Source organism: Mixophyes fleayi, chromosome 3, assembly GCF_038048845.1.
Source record: "Mixophyes fleayi isolate aMixFle1 chromosome 3, aMixFle1.hap1, whole genome shotgun sequence".
Lineage (NCBI taxonomy): Eukaryota > Metazoa > Chordata > Amphibia > Anura > Limnodynastidae > Mixophyes > Mixophyes fleayi.
Window position 1 is genome coordinate 83,606,274 of NC_134404.1, and position 15,590 is coordinate 83,621,863.

A 15,590-nucleotide genomic window follows, 5' to 3' on the forward strand; every position below is an offset into this window, starting at 1 on the left:
CCAGGGGTAGATGCCCCCCTGTACCCCAGCCCAGCTTGCTAACAACCAGGTATAAGACAAACACAGGGAATGTCACACATATATTGAAGCTTTGCAATTTGTCTGTAAATGTTGTGCAGGAGGAAATATATTTGTTTCCTTTAATTTCAATTGTATCCCAGATATAATAGATACCCCCTTATTGTTTTATAACTTCACATCTCTTTAAATTACAAACTCCCAGGATCAATTCTTTACTTTGTGTCTGTGTCTATTTGCACTCTATTAAAATGAGATTAATAAGTTATTTAAATAATGTAACATAACACTATAAGCACCCATTTTACAATGTTTAAATGCCCATGATTCATTTCAATGGTTCCAAACTGGTTTATTTTCACAGAGCCATTGAGAAACAGATAAATTGAAATTGTTTAAACCTAGATAATTTGAAAGTTACACACTGACCCTGGCAATTGGGAACTTTTCATCCATCATTTCTTAGACTTCATTCCAGCATTTACTGTTCCTTGTGAGGCTAAATAAATCAGATTTGTGGGGAGACACATAAAAACTTGATTTTATTTTGTGACAATAGTGTGACAAACAGCTTGATTCCGAGTAAGCTGATAGTCATATTTCACTCTACGATTGTCACATGAACTGTGATTAGTAGAATATAAAACTTATTTGGTGCTTCCAAAAATAACTATTAAATTATCCACCTTGGTGTTAAACCTGCACCTACAATAATTACACTTTTTGGTGTAGTTCTTTTTGAGACTAAATTTAATTCTAACCTTAACCTCTACATAGTCAAAACTGAGATAATCTTAAACTTAAATACTTGTATTTTGTTTCTTGTAGTTATTTAAAAACAGAAAAACACAGTAAATTGGACAGCAAATGTATTTGTTTCTTCCACGTTCCATAATTTAATTGCACCCCATTTTCAACCAATAAACGTCCACATAACTGAAACATTATATTGCATAAAGCAGAGTCATCAATCTGGCATTTAGCTGTTTCACCGTTAAATAAAACAAATGATGTCCTTTGTTTTTATTGTTGTTGTTGAATCTCTCTTTTCTCTTCTGCACATATCTGAGGATATAGAGGAGCATACAAGACAGATATCTATGCAAATAACAGCACCCTTACCTCCAGCTCTTCGATGAATGTTTTTTAAACTTAAAACGTTATTAGAAAAGGTGTACACAATAAAACTCAGTGCTGAGGCTTTTTGTATAACATTCATGTCTCCCTGTTGCAGTAAACTTTGTAGCTACCCATGTGCAGTGTGGATTGTAAAACTGGCTTTTGGGACAGTAGTCAGGGCCCTGAGATATAAGTAAGGGGGCAGACCTTCTTGAGAGATTTGTTCTTTATATTTAGTGTATGAAGCTTAAGGAAGAGACTGTTGTGTGTTGTACTGAAAACCTTAGAAAACAATGATCTAGGTATTCAAGAATTATAAATGTGTGAGCACCCATTTTCCATATTTGCTTTAGTCCACCACTGTTTATTTGTTCCAAACTTAAGTTGAAACTTTTACATTTGATTACATCCATGGATTCATTACCACCTCTTGTGTGTAAGAGAGCAATAACAATATATTTCAATTAGTAGACAAAGACTTACAAAATTCAATTTGTTATTTAAGTAACCATATCTCTGGTTAAAATAGTTTTCTTTTAACGTAATAGCCTCTGCTCTCTTTAGCATTGGGTGTGGTGTATTCCTGGGCAGCCATGTGGCCTGTGGTCCTGAGAAAGTTTCCAGCTATCTGCAGTTGGAATATTATTATTATTATTATTATTATTATCTTTGACTTATAAGGCGCCACAAAGGGTCCGCAGCGCTGTAGATTACATATACAGAAAACAGAACCAAGACACAACATGATACAAAAATATATACAAACACAGGTGACAGGGTAAAGCAAATCAGATTATATCTGTGAAAAGGATGGTAGAAATCAGCGAGAAGAAGGCCAAAACTTAAGAAAACAGGGAAAACAGGGCTAGCGAAGCAGGCCAAGAGGTACAGAGGGTGAAGGAACAGTAGAAGTAGCACACAAGGAAAGAGGGCCCTGCTCCTGAGAGCTTACATCCTAAATATATATAAGCCTTCTTCTTGAACCTCTCTCTTTGAAGTTCTTGATGATCTGATAAATGGTTGGTGTATATATATATATATATATCTGTAGAGCGGTCATCTTGCTTTCTACAGCCAATATTAGCATTAGAGACATTAGAGAAGCACAGGGAGACAACAATCTGCAGAGCACCAGGCAAGTCACTCCTGTGAAACAATGCTACAGTATGCATAATCAGGATTATCTCTCCTCCGCGGAGTTCAGAGACATAACAATTGGGAAACAGACTGGAGACTGGTGGCCTATTATTAATGCAGTGCAACCTGGCAGTGAGTACCATTGATCCTTTTACTACCTGTACTACCTGTACTGTGCCTTATAGGACATGGCAATAGAGACTGTGTTAAGAACAGATTATCTACCATACTAGCCGTGTATGATGATGATATATCAGGTGAGACAGGCAGGCATTCACCCGGGTCGACCCCTCAATATGGAGGCCCAGGAAATGCCAATGGTGAAATGAACTCTAAGCAATACATCACATCTCTAGAACATACTGATTCAGGGCTTTATTTAATTGAATTCACACTTTGAAATTGGAGGGAGTAAAACTGAAAGATAACATAAGGAAGACTTTTTTTTTTACAGAAATGGTGATTGACTCATGGAACAGTCTCCAAGCAGTTTTGTTGGATTCTCACATTTTGCACAATTCAAGAATGTGTGATTCAGACATTTTGCTAAGGCTACAATATTAAGATGACAAATATACACAAAAGGAAAGCAGGCTATATGTATCTATAGTTTGTTTTCCAGCAACAAATTCTATGATTCTCATTCAAAGGACTTTCCTTTCTTTTTTTGTGGATTATGTTAAGATTTCAATATTTTTTCTTGTTGTAGTAGTAACGTTTATCTATGTATCTAGTACTGAGTAACACATATGGTTGTACTATAATATGCACTATAAAATAATATCTAAACAGTGAGCTCCATTCTCAATGCTTCTGTGTTCATCAGGAAATTGTGAACTATAATTGATATTAAAAGTCACATTGGATTTGAGTGCCCTGTATATTCGGTATCATATTAGTGCAGTAGTGTCTAATAATTGTCATTTTGATTAAGGAACATTGTATAATTGTTATGTAAATAAGTTAAAGAGTTTTAGATACATGCACTATTACCTGCTTATTCTTTATTTTTAAATTCAGAAATAGGACTGTTGTTTGTTTTCTCCAATGAGAAAGCTCATGTGTTACATTCAAACATAAGTTAAGAGCACCATCTACTTTCTTTTGGAAATATAACACATGACTGAAATTAACTGAATGTGAGTGGTCTGCAGATTCTTCAGTATCCAGAAGAAAACATTTCTGTATAGGGTTTGTTAACTACCGTCTTCTGATAGCAGTAACCCATGTTATGTAGGGCACAGTCCTGACATCCTCAAAAGATCTCCCTGAAGGAAAGTGTAATATCTACTCTGAAGTTTCCAAACTTCCCTGAACTGTATCTACAGTCTCACATCAGGAGGGGAGAATGCAGCTTTGGAAAAAAAACACCTTTGTTATTCCAAGTGTTAGAGATGAAGCAGAGTTTGCAGATGGCCTGAAGGATTTTGCACCCTTCACCAAACACAGATGGAAGCTAGACTCTTTGAACTGCTCTGAAAATCTGTTACCAAGCAATGCACTAAAGTAGACGTATGAAACAGCCATTTTTTTGTCAACCCTGTTTTAGATTTTATGACCAGGTGACAAAAAAAACCTGGTGGTTTGATGTTTTCACTCTTTGAGATCTTTGTGGCATCGAATGTTTGAAATAAGTATACAAAAATGCATGTCAGAACCTCTACACTCATGTGTAGTTGACTATGTATATTGATGAGTGATACTATATTTCTAGCAGCACCTAAGACAATACCACAAAGTTTTAACACTATTATACATTATAATGTTCATAGTGTTATTAATATATCATTTACCAGACTGTAATTTCTTTGCTGTATTCACTATATTATGTGACCCTTTCACACACCTACATCAGCCGACTAAGCGTCATGGATAAGGCTCCCTTACGTTTCATACAGAAAAGTCATATGATATTACATTTGCTTAACCCATGGTAGACACACTTATATCAAATAATTACATGTTGGGAACAATAAAAACATTATTCACAATAACCAGAACCTAACATGGTCTATGGATTACATATGCTATTTTTCTGATCAACATATGCAATTAATAATGGAAAGGTAATAAAATATATGACTAATGGGTATTGTCCATGAACTATTATTATTATTGTTATTATTATTATTATTATTATTATTATTATGACTATCATTGATTTGTACTTCAGTGCTCTGAAGCACCAGACAGTGGGGAAAACAGGACATAGATAAGTTAGGGATATACAAGGTGGACAAAATAAATGCAGACATGAAAACATAGGGTAAGGAGGACTCTGTTCTTAAGCAAGCTTACTTTCTAATTGGAATAGAGCACTTCTAGGACATGAGGTACGAGTTTGGCTCAGAGTAGAAATAAGGACAGTTGTGAGGGTGCATAAGAGTGCGTATTATCAGCAGGAGAAGGGTAAGCTCTAATAAAGAGAGGCTTTTTAGATAGTGTCTATACATTAGAAGGCTATGTGAGAGTCTGACCAGCTATTATAGGGAATTCCCTAAGTGGACAATGGCATGGGAGAAGTCTTGTGAGTGGAAGTGAAAGGTGGATACCAGAGACGAGGTACAGATCAGAGGAAGCTCTAAAGGATAAGAGGGAGATTATTTTAGGAAAAGATTTGAGATGTATTAAGGGGTGGTGTTGTTGAGGACTTTCTAGGTAAGGGTGAGTATTTTGAATTGGATTTTGGAGGACACAGGAGATAGTGCAGGGATTTAAAAAGTGATGCAGCAGATATGGAGGGGCGAGAGAGGAAGATCACCCTGTCAGTGGGAGATTACGAGAGAGTAGAGAATTTAGATATATAAGTATGGGTGTGAAAAAATCTGTCTGCGACCACTTTTCTCATACACCAGGAAAATGTTGGTATAATCTAAACTGAAAGAGTAAATTGAAAATAATTACCAAAAAGACAAGCAAAATATTATCACGCTGCTCTTCAAGAGTGATGTTATACAACTAATTAATAGTATAAAAATAAAAACAAGAAGCTGGGCAATGATCGGACTGGAAAGTTCTATATGGTGCAATTTTTTAGCTTAACACTTTGAAAAACTTGGAATTCTATTTAATGGTAATTGCGATATCTCTGCCTCATATGGCTATCGCTTCCAGCTGTACAGCCACACATCCGCTTTTCTCTATACATCCACATTGCTGACAGAGCAATATGTACATATCACTCAGCAAAATAATAGTGATAACTGAAACGTGAAAATTACGCGAAAGTTCAAATCTGAATATACAAATATGTTTATATATTGTTTTACTATAATTTTAGTTTATTTTCATTGTTTTAGTTCTTGTATTATTTGAGGCCTTATTGCTTTGGGAATCAAAAGGATATTGTATTTCTCCTTCTATTTGGTTTATTTATATTCCTAGATTCCTGTATGCACTTACATTTAGTGCACTTTGTCTCTTCACTTTCTTTTATATTCAATATTAGTGTATCTACCTAAAATTAATGACAGTAATTCTTTATCACCTTACCCTTAGATCTTTCATAAATGGAGCTGATTAAACCATAATTATAATTTATTATGTTGTTAGATACACTATTTTCTATGGTGAAGGGAGTTAATAGGCATTGCATCTATTAACTCCATGTAGCCATATAGGAATTGTATTCCTCCCTATTCCTATAAAGTAGTCTCAATATTGTGTGATCATATTATCAGTGTTCACTCCTCATTGACAGATCATTGGGAGGGATAATTAGTCCATTAGATAGATACTTGTGCTTTAGCCCTTAAGGTGTGTTCATAATATTGTGGAGCTTCACTGACTAAAGTAGACCTGACCAACCTGTAGCACCCCAGATGTTATGAAACTACGAGTCCCAGCATACCTTGCCATCTATCAGTTGGCTGTCTGCTGGTAAAGCATGCTAGGGCTTGTAGTTTCACAACACCAGAAGAGCCATAGGTTGGCCAAGCCTGAACTAGAGGATCGTGCACTGCTTCTCATTCCTTGTAGCATACAATTTGTGAGTGCGACTACTGATAAATTCTACCATTCTGATAAATCAACAGCATTATAATGTTAAGCGTATAAAGCATGTTGCCGCTGCTAACACCACTGATCCCTACTGTTTTCAGTTAATCGCTGTCTAATTCCACGCTGCTCCGTTAAATCTGGGGGCTAACTGGAGCTTATCTGTCTGTATAAGTCAGCTAGTACCCCATGGTTAGGACCACATGCTGAATAGTAATTTGCTATAAGGCCTCATATTGTACTTTAGTACAACTAAGTGCATTCAGCTAAACACCAACGCGCATTTTGCTGAGACCCACTTCTTCAGGGCCAACTGTTCCAAATGTCGTGTGTTAAGGCCCATTTACATGTCCGGCTAAAAAAGAATGTGCATTTGTAGTAGGACAAGGAACACAAACATTGGATGATTTAAAAAAACATTACCTGGTCTAATGAATCTTATGAATCCTGTTTCACACTGATTAAAGGACCAGGAACACAGCTCACTGGTTTATTTGAAACACATACAAACACATTTTTCAATGGTATGCCGTCTTTTATCCAGGTTTTTCTGTAACATACTAAATTGCAAGGAAAAAAATCCCTCTGTCTTTTCCCTCACTGCCCTGATGCTCCTACTCATTAAATTGTTTAGCAGTGCTCCTCATAGTAACTGCAGCGGAATAACTTGATGGTCTTGTTTGTGTGTATGCCATTATCACTGTGCAGAAGCAATTATTAATTTTAGATATAGATATATATATATATACATACACTAACAGACAAAAAAATGTTTATAAGTACTATGCAGCTAAATATTAATATTTTAAATTCAGATTTTTGTTTTTCCCTACACTGATTACTTGAAAAAAGGTTAACAAACTGAACACAAAAATTATAATAAATAATTTAAGATTTGGATTCAAATCAAAGCTACTTTTAAATAACAGAGGATATTGAGTGCCATTACGGCTCATTGTTTCTATGAATAGAATAACCAAGACATCAATTAGCATCTTATTCCTGTGATTAAGCACTACAATATTGCTACTTATAATCAAAGTAATGCAAGTATTAATACAAGTGTAGATGTGGCATGGAATATTTATTATTATGAACAATTCGATATTTTTGTATTTCGTATATGTATTAGAGCAAGTAGACAAGGGCAAATTGTCAACATCTCTCACATTGTAAGCTTATTAGGTAAGAGCTATATTGTTCTCCTGTTTTGTGTCATTGCATGTAATATACTGTACTTGTACCATGATCACCTGAATGTAAAGCATTGCATACTATTTTGGCGCTTTAAAAATAATATACAGGTGAAAATTTTTTAAGTAACTTTAAGTAAAAAATGAGATAATGCCAAATTGGCTGCACCAGGGTTCCCAGTTTGTACTAAACAAAGCTGGTGTATTATTGGGAATGCTAGTCATATATTCCATTTTGTAAGAATGCCAGCTCCTGTTGATGACAGAAACAAAAGATCGGGGTGTCCAGGGATCTCCATGCAGCAACAAGCTGGCAGTTAATTTAAAATGAGCATAATAAGTCCTAACAAGTACCAGTAGGTGTAGAGAGACGGAGCGGGAAATACTTTGGGTTAATATGTACCTCGACAGACTTGCTCAAGATGAAAACTAAAGTCTTTCCATTATCTATCCAGCAATTTTGGAGGCCTACCTTTTTATTGCCACCAGATGTGAAATTGCATATCTTTACAAAGGCACACCCTACGGCAGAGGTCTGAGGCAGTTGCAAAATGTGTTTTAGTCTAATGGGAATGTGATACCATCACAAATATCTCTTGAAAGCGTTTTATTATTTATGTTCTGAATTTGGCCTGCCTAGATCTGATAGACTTCCACTCCTACACTTCCAAGTCCGCTTCCCACAAAAATTATGTGGGAGTCTTTGGGGGGAAGGGGGGGGGGGAGTAATGAGGATGTTGTATTGAGTGTAAGGGATATTGAGATCCAACACCTTTGATTTATCTGACTTGATTTTTTAACCTGATAACTCACCATATATCTGGAAGGGAAGTTAAGGTTTCATAAATGTCAAGAGGACAACCATTATCTCTATACAGGGAAATGTTATTTCCCTTGGATCCTGCCTTAATGTCAATAATATCTGTATTAGAATGAATTGGTTCAGACAGATTTTCTATTATAAGTACAAATTCTAAAGGAGCAGGGGACATCCTTGGTGTGTATCATTGGTCAAAGTCAGATGGAAAGGGGGAACAAACCCATTGATTGAGACCAAAGCCAAAGGGTTATGGTATAATGAACAATAGTATTTATAATAATTCCCTGGGACCCCTTCCTTTTTTAAACCGTCCCTCATGAAGGACCTGGTAACCCTATCAAAATCTTTCTCTTTGTCTAGTGCTAGTACGAGAAATGTTTATCTTTGTTATCAATATGGCTCAGGTATATTGTCCTTCTTGAGTTTTCTTGGGCCTGCAACTCTGCTATGAGACCCCCATGGATCATGTGGATCAGCAAATCTAAGCACAAAAATTAAGAGAAAAGTTTCAAGTTAATGTTGAAGAAAGAGTTCGGTCTATAGCTGGAACAGGAGGTTAGATCTTTAACTAGCATAGGAATCAAAACTATCCTGGTAGAGGCTGAGAAAAGAAGTTGTAACTTCAAGCACTGCATTAAAGAGACCTACCAGTTTATGGTTCAAATATACATATATGAATTTTTATTATAATACTGAGCTGATATACGGTCAAGACCCGAGGCCGCTGAGGCATGTATGGACTTGATTGCCTTGTACAACTCTTCTGTGGAAATGTTAGTATTTATAGAGGCCACCCTGTCAGCTAAAACTCAAGGTAAACCAAAGCAGCATAAAGAGGAGGTGGCACAATGTTCATGTGAATTGGGCTTATGGCCAATAAGATTACCTAGCATATTTGAGAAACTTTTCTGCAATTTTATTTGAATCTTAAACCAGGAATCCTGAGCTGCTTTTAGTTGGGTTTATCCCCATTGTTGCTTAGTTTATTGTCCAAAAGAGTGTTTGTCTTATCCTCCTTGTTCTAGAACCTACTGCTGCAATCATTTGAGTATTTTGGCAGCTTTTTCTGATAGGATTGTATTAAACTGAACTTATACAGTCATACTTTTAATGTATAAGATGGGAGAGGGGACGAATTTGTGTTCCCTGGAGTGAGTACAACTTATGTTCTAAGGTGTGAATACATTCTCTATCAGATGCCAAAATCCCTTCAATTCATGGAGGTACATTTATCTCCTCCTGAATAAGCTCTAATCAGACATGTGGCTGACTTCACACCTATGATGCAACACTTAAACATTAATTCTGCATCAGGGCATAATTAAATCTTAAGGATGAGCTAGCTTGAGTAGGTATACAAGTCTCTCTGAAGACCTTATTTAAAACCTCACTCATACTGATTATTAATCAAATCTGATGGGTGATTATTGCAATAACCATAAAAGTTTTCCCCATTTTACCAATATGCTCTGTAAATAGCAAGGACATCTCTATTTCTTCTCCTCTGTTTTCTGTAATTAGAGACCTTTTGTAGATGTATGATATGTGTGTTTGGTGGAAGTAACATCACTGCCATCCACTTGTCATTCAGGAAGTGCTGGCTGACAGGAAATACCTGGCAGCCATCTTCAGTTCTCAGTATATACCACACAGTAAAGACATGTTCTCACAGTTCTCCAGCTTCCGCTTTTGATTTAAACTCAGACAGTTCTACATGGTGTCAGAAGCTTGGCTGTGATGGCACAAGGTCTCCGACTCATAGATCCACTTGTTTTTGACGACTCCATCGCGGACACATGGCTCAAATTCAAGAAGGAATGGCGTGTATACTGCTGTGCTGGACTCTCAGACATATCAAAAAAGGTACAGGCACACACCCTGTTCAATTTAGCTGGTGCTAAAACTGTAGATAAAGCTGACAGGTTTAAATAAACACACTAAAGGGTCAAACGGGCACTCCACTCAAATGCTGCTAGTAGCTACCCCAGGGCGGTACACCTATTGGCCTAAAGCATTCATAACTACAATATTTAGAGGAACTGACAAGCGCTTCTGTATACACCAAAAGGGAAAAACAAATCAAATGTATATAACAGGCAGTCTATGTCCAGATATTTTGAACTCATATCAATCCGAATCTCATGAAATGGTACTTGCTAGACCTCAAACTTCAGATATTGATATCGACTTTGAAGCGTGGTGGAAAATATCGATCTTCTTTGGAGTCCACTTGGTTTTCTGAAGTTTGAAGTCTAGTAAGTACCATTTCATGAGATCCGGATTGATATGATCCCCGAGTCCAAAATATCTGGACATAGACTGCCTGTTATATACATTTGATTTGTTTTTCCCTTTTGGTGTTTACAGAAGTGCTTGTCAGTTCCTCTAAATATTGTAGTTATGAAAGCTGACACGTTTGTCTATTCAGAGGAGGAGGATCAGGAGGATCAAGACACACTAATAAAAAAATTTGATGAGATATGCTTACCAATGAAAAATGTTATAATGGATAGACATGCATTTAACACTGCTGTGCAGAGGCCCTCTGAAAGCATCCAGTCATATGCTGCTAGATTGAAACTATTAGCAAAGAAATGTGAATATGGTGACTTATCAAGTGAGCTTATCCGGAACAGAATTGTATGTGGGACTTATGATAATGTCACTCGTATACATCTCCTGCAGGAGAAGACACTGACACTGGACACTGCTATACACATATGCATGTTACATGAGCAATCCCAAAAAAGTGCAATCGATTTAAAAAAACAGTCTGATATATGTGACCTCCGGCAACACGAGCAGAAAAAAACAAGCTGTGTGAATTGTGGCGGTCGCCATTCCTATGAAAATCACAAATGTCCTGCTTGCAATAAACACTGCAATGCCTGTGGTAAGCAAAAGTGCTTTGCTTGATGGTGCAGGTCCAAGCCTAAAGCTGATGACAGACACCACTACAGTACACGTTCCAGCAGCCCGCCGCACCAAGTCCATACAGTAGATACACTGGCATAAAACAATACCGACGCCAGTCTTCACTGTGAGAGTGTTGACCACAAGGCTAAAAAGGGTGAAATATTTACTAACATAATTGATAAGGAAACAATTAATGCCATCAAAATTAAAATTGACTCTTGAACCAAATGTTATGTCATGTCACGTGAACTCCTCCAACGCACAAACCCCAAGACACCTATTGATTGTTCTCACACAGTGAATCTAATTGCTTATGGTGGTAAGATAATCAAGATTGTGGGTATGGCCACGTTTCAGTCCACAGGTGTCCGCAGTTTCATATTGTGGATAGTAATGTTAAACCTTTGCTAAATCTGTCAGACAGTAAAAAACTGGGGTTAATAAGGTTAAGTGCTGGCGTGCATGTGATGCATCAGTATATTCCAGAATTTAGAGACTTTGCTGATCTGTTTGATTGTGCGACAATTGGACAACTCCTTGTCACATATCACATTCGTCTTGATGAGACTGTTCCTCCTACAGTGTGTGCTCCCAGAAGGGTGCCTTTGGCCATGAAACATTAGGTGGTAGATGAAATAATTCGTATGACAACATTAGGTGTCATTGCTCCAGTGATAGAAGCCACCTCGTGGGTGTTGGCCATGGTTGCTGAAGTTAAAAAGGATGCTTCAGTATGCATTGACCCTGTGCATCTGAATAAAGCTCTAATGAGACTGCATCACCCCTTCAGGACTGTGGATGCTTCCCAGCATGGTCTTGGTGCTGTCTGTTTGCAGCGCAACAAAACCCATCAGTTTTGCGTCCAGAGCCCTTACGATACACTCAGATTGGAAAGTAATTGCTTGCCCTTGTCTTTGCCTGTCAAAGACTCCATGAGTTCATCTATGAATGTCCAGTGGTGGTTGAAACAGATCACCAACCACTGATCACTATTCTCCGGAAATCTATGCACACTGCTTCGGCATGTATCCAACGTTTCATGCTCAAGCTTCAAAGGCACCATCTTGATGTGGTGTACAAGCATGGAAAGGAACTCCACATAGCTGATGCTTTATCACGTGCTCACCTTCCAGACTCAGGTGTCCCTGATGTTGACGATGACATGGATATTATGGAGTTTGATGTCCTCTCCTCCTGGCGCATGGAAGAGCTGCGTGATGTTAAACTCAGGGATGACCTTTGCCAATGGTTGTCGTATGTCGTTCTGCATGGATGGCCGTCTTCCTCCAGGGAATTGCCTCGTGACCTCAAACTATTATTTGCTTTCCGGGATGAGTTAACTATCTCAGAGGACATCCTCGATCAGGTAGCTTCTGCTTATGCCCCCTGCAATGCTCTACGGCCCCATTATGCCAAAGAACTGTTCACGCTCCATGAGGTTCCTGACCTCCCTTGGTCCATCGTTGCTGCAGACCTTTTTGTGTGGAAGGGAAAAGAGCACCTTGTGTTAGTCGACTCATATTCCGGTTGGTTCGAGATAGACTATCTTCCTAAACTGATGAGTGCTATAGTCATTAACAAAATGAAAAGACACTTCTCTACCCATGGCACACCACGCAAGCTGCTCACTTACAACGCCATGCAATTCATGAGTGGTGAGTTCCAGTCCTTCACCAATGAATGGAAAATCTCTCATGTCACTAGCACTCCACGCTATCCACAATCTAATGAACTAGTAGAAAGGGCAGTATGTTCTGCAAAGCACCTGTTAGACAAATGCTACAGAGATGGTCCAGACGTATTCATGGCGCTACTTAATTTGAGAAATACCCCAAGAGATGAGCTCCCTTTTCCTTCTCAACACCTTCTGTCCAGATGCACTTGCACTATCATTCCTACCACCAAATCCAAGCTTACACCAACCACTGAGACCAATGTGGAGATTGCTCTGGAAAAGTCGAGGTTACGGCTCAAAGCCAATCACGACAAAACCTCTCAACTGAGACCGTTGTCCCCAGGGCAGACCATCTGTATCCAAACCCCAGTCAAGTTTGACAGAGTTGGGACTGTGTAATGATCTTCTAACAGACCCAACAGTTATGTGGTGCAATCAGAAGGTGCTTTGTATGAGTGCAACAGGCCTCACCTCTTAGGGGTATGTGAGCCAGCACCCCCACCCCATGGAACACTGCCTGAGGGTGTCAGAACACCTAACAATGTGGACAATGGCTCCTCTGAAGAAGCATCTAATGCAGTGCAGGACAGTCCTATACCCCTGACCAACACTGAGCCCTGTTCAACACAGGACACATCACTACCTCATTTCTTCATCACGAGGTCTGGTAGAATCTCCAGACCTTATACTAAATTCCAGGACTTTGTTATGTAACTTTTGATATTACCTGTTCATGTGTATTTTCACTTGCATACTGTTCTCACATCTAACACCTGTCACACTGTCTTGCACCTACACACCTTGTTGATTGTTACTTTGTTCTAAAAAACGGAGGATGTAGATGTATGCTATGTGTGTGGAAGTGACATCACTGCCATCTACTTGCCATTCAGGAAGTGCTGACTGACAGGAAATACCTGGCAGCCATCTTCAGTTTTCAGTATATACCACACAGTAAAGACATGTTCTCACAATTATCCAGCCTCTGATTTTGATTTGACAATTCTACACCTTCCTTTACTCAAGGCTCATACAAATCTAATCAATTTTCATTGTGGGTAAGTCTGCAGCACTGCCCTCCACCTGTCATAATTCTGAAAGATATTCTGTTTTACTTTTATTTGACAGACGATGCAGTTATTCCTATTTTCTCAGTTTTGCATGAGTAGTTAATTTTTTGGTTTATTTTTTTACAAAAAAGAAAAAAGGCTAATTCTTTACTGCTACATCATAAAATACAAGGTCCAATGAACCCTTTATCAGAAATATACCTGCACTTGGTATATCCCAAATTGGGTACCAGCTGCATGGCAATATAAATGTCCATATATGTATACAAAACAAAAAGACTGTTATTGTTAGCACTTATGCTTAACACTGCAAGTATGTGTGTATATAGCAAAATGATAACACAAGCTATTAGTTCATATTTTGATCAAAACATTTAAGGCTGCATCCTAGCGTCAAGGGCACCTCATAATATGCAGGTCCTACACTGACCTATATGCTTTAAACACTATTAAAATGCAGTTAAAATCAGATGCATTCACCTCCAAGATACAGTGGCTTGCATCTAACTAGGGCCAATCAAACCTTAACCTGGCACATTCATATTCTTTGGATAGATTTATCCAATATCAGAACTGGTGGTAGCAGAAATGTATTTATTAGCAAAAATGATCACTTAATTACAAAATAATTTAGCAAAACCAAACTCTGTCTTCTGCTCATCTGCTAGAATTTTTCAAAATGAAGTGATGCAAAAGTCTTTCCAACTTTGATGCAAGAGTATCTTACAATCTTCTAATTGTGGAAGAACCCACTATGGCCACTTTAAATATAGTGTTATAAACACATCTGTATTTTGAATTTCCATAGACAATTTGCTCATGATTTCATTTTTAAGACAGGATACTTCACAATACACAATTCAGTTCCTGGGATTTGTTATCTTTATCAATTAAATCACCACTCCCAAAGTCTCTGCAATTTTACATTGGCCAAACCTATCAGATAAAATAAGCAATTCAAAGGTCATATTTTGCACTCAACAGAGATCTTGCAATAAAACAATCAAGACTTTATAATCTTAAAGTAATGTTTTATACCAGCTTCTATACTCATCCTGATTCTTCTCTACCTACCTTTCCTAGAAGCAGATGGATTGAAACTGCAGGTATATACTTTATCACAAATCTTTTCAAATAAACAAGATGATGACAATGATGATAACTAGGGATGAGCGGGCTCGGATATCTGAAATCCGAGCCCACCCGAACCTTGCCGATCTGAGCCGGATCCGAGACAGATCCGGGTATTCCCGCCAATTGCAAAACTGAAAGCGAGGCTCCGAGTCATAATCCCGTTGTCGGATATCGCGATACTCGGATTCTATAAATTCCCCGCTGGCCGCCGCCATCTTCACTCAGGCATTGATCAGGGTAGAGGGAGGTTGTGTTAGGTGGTCCTCTGCCCTGCTATATCCTGTGCTGTGCTATGCTGTGCTGTGCTCAATCCAGTGGTGCTGTGTCCTGTGCTCTGTCCAACTGAGTTCAGTGGTGCTGCTGGGTCCTGTGCTGTGTCCTGTTCAGTCCAGTGGTGCTGTGTCATGTGCTCTGTCCTTCTGAGTTCAGTGGTGCTGCTGGGTCCTGTGCTGTGTCCTGTTCAGTCCAGTGGTGCTGTGTCCTCTGCTCTGTCCTTCTAAGGGCATTGTTAT

General features: G+C 38.3%; 1 long non-coding RNA gene across 1 annotated transcript in view; it reads left to right on the top strand.

Annotated features, from left to right (window-relative positions):
- The first annotated feature begins 2,354 nt into the window (after positions 1-2,354).
- Positions 2,355-15,590, top strand: part of LOC142142700 (uncharacterized) — a 30,959-nt gene continuing 17,723 nt past the window's right edge. Inside the window, exon 1 of the long non-coding RNA XR_012689290.1 lies at positions 2,355-2,406. This is a non-coding gene — a long non-coding RNA (uncharacterized LOC142142700). The remainder of the gene's footprint in view (positions 2,407-15,590) is intronic.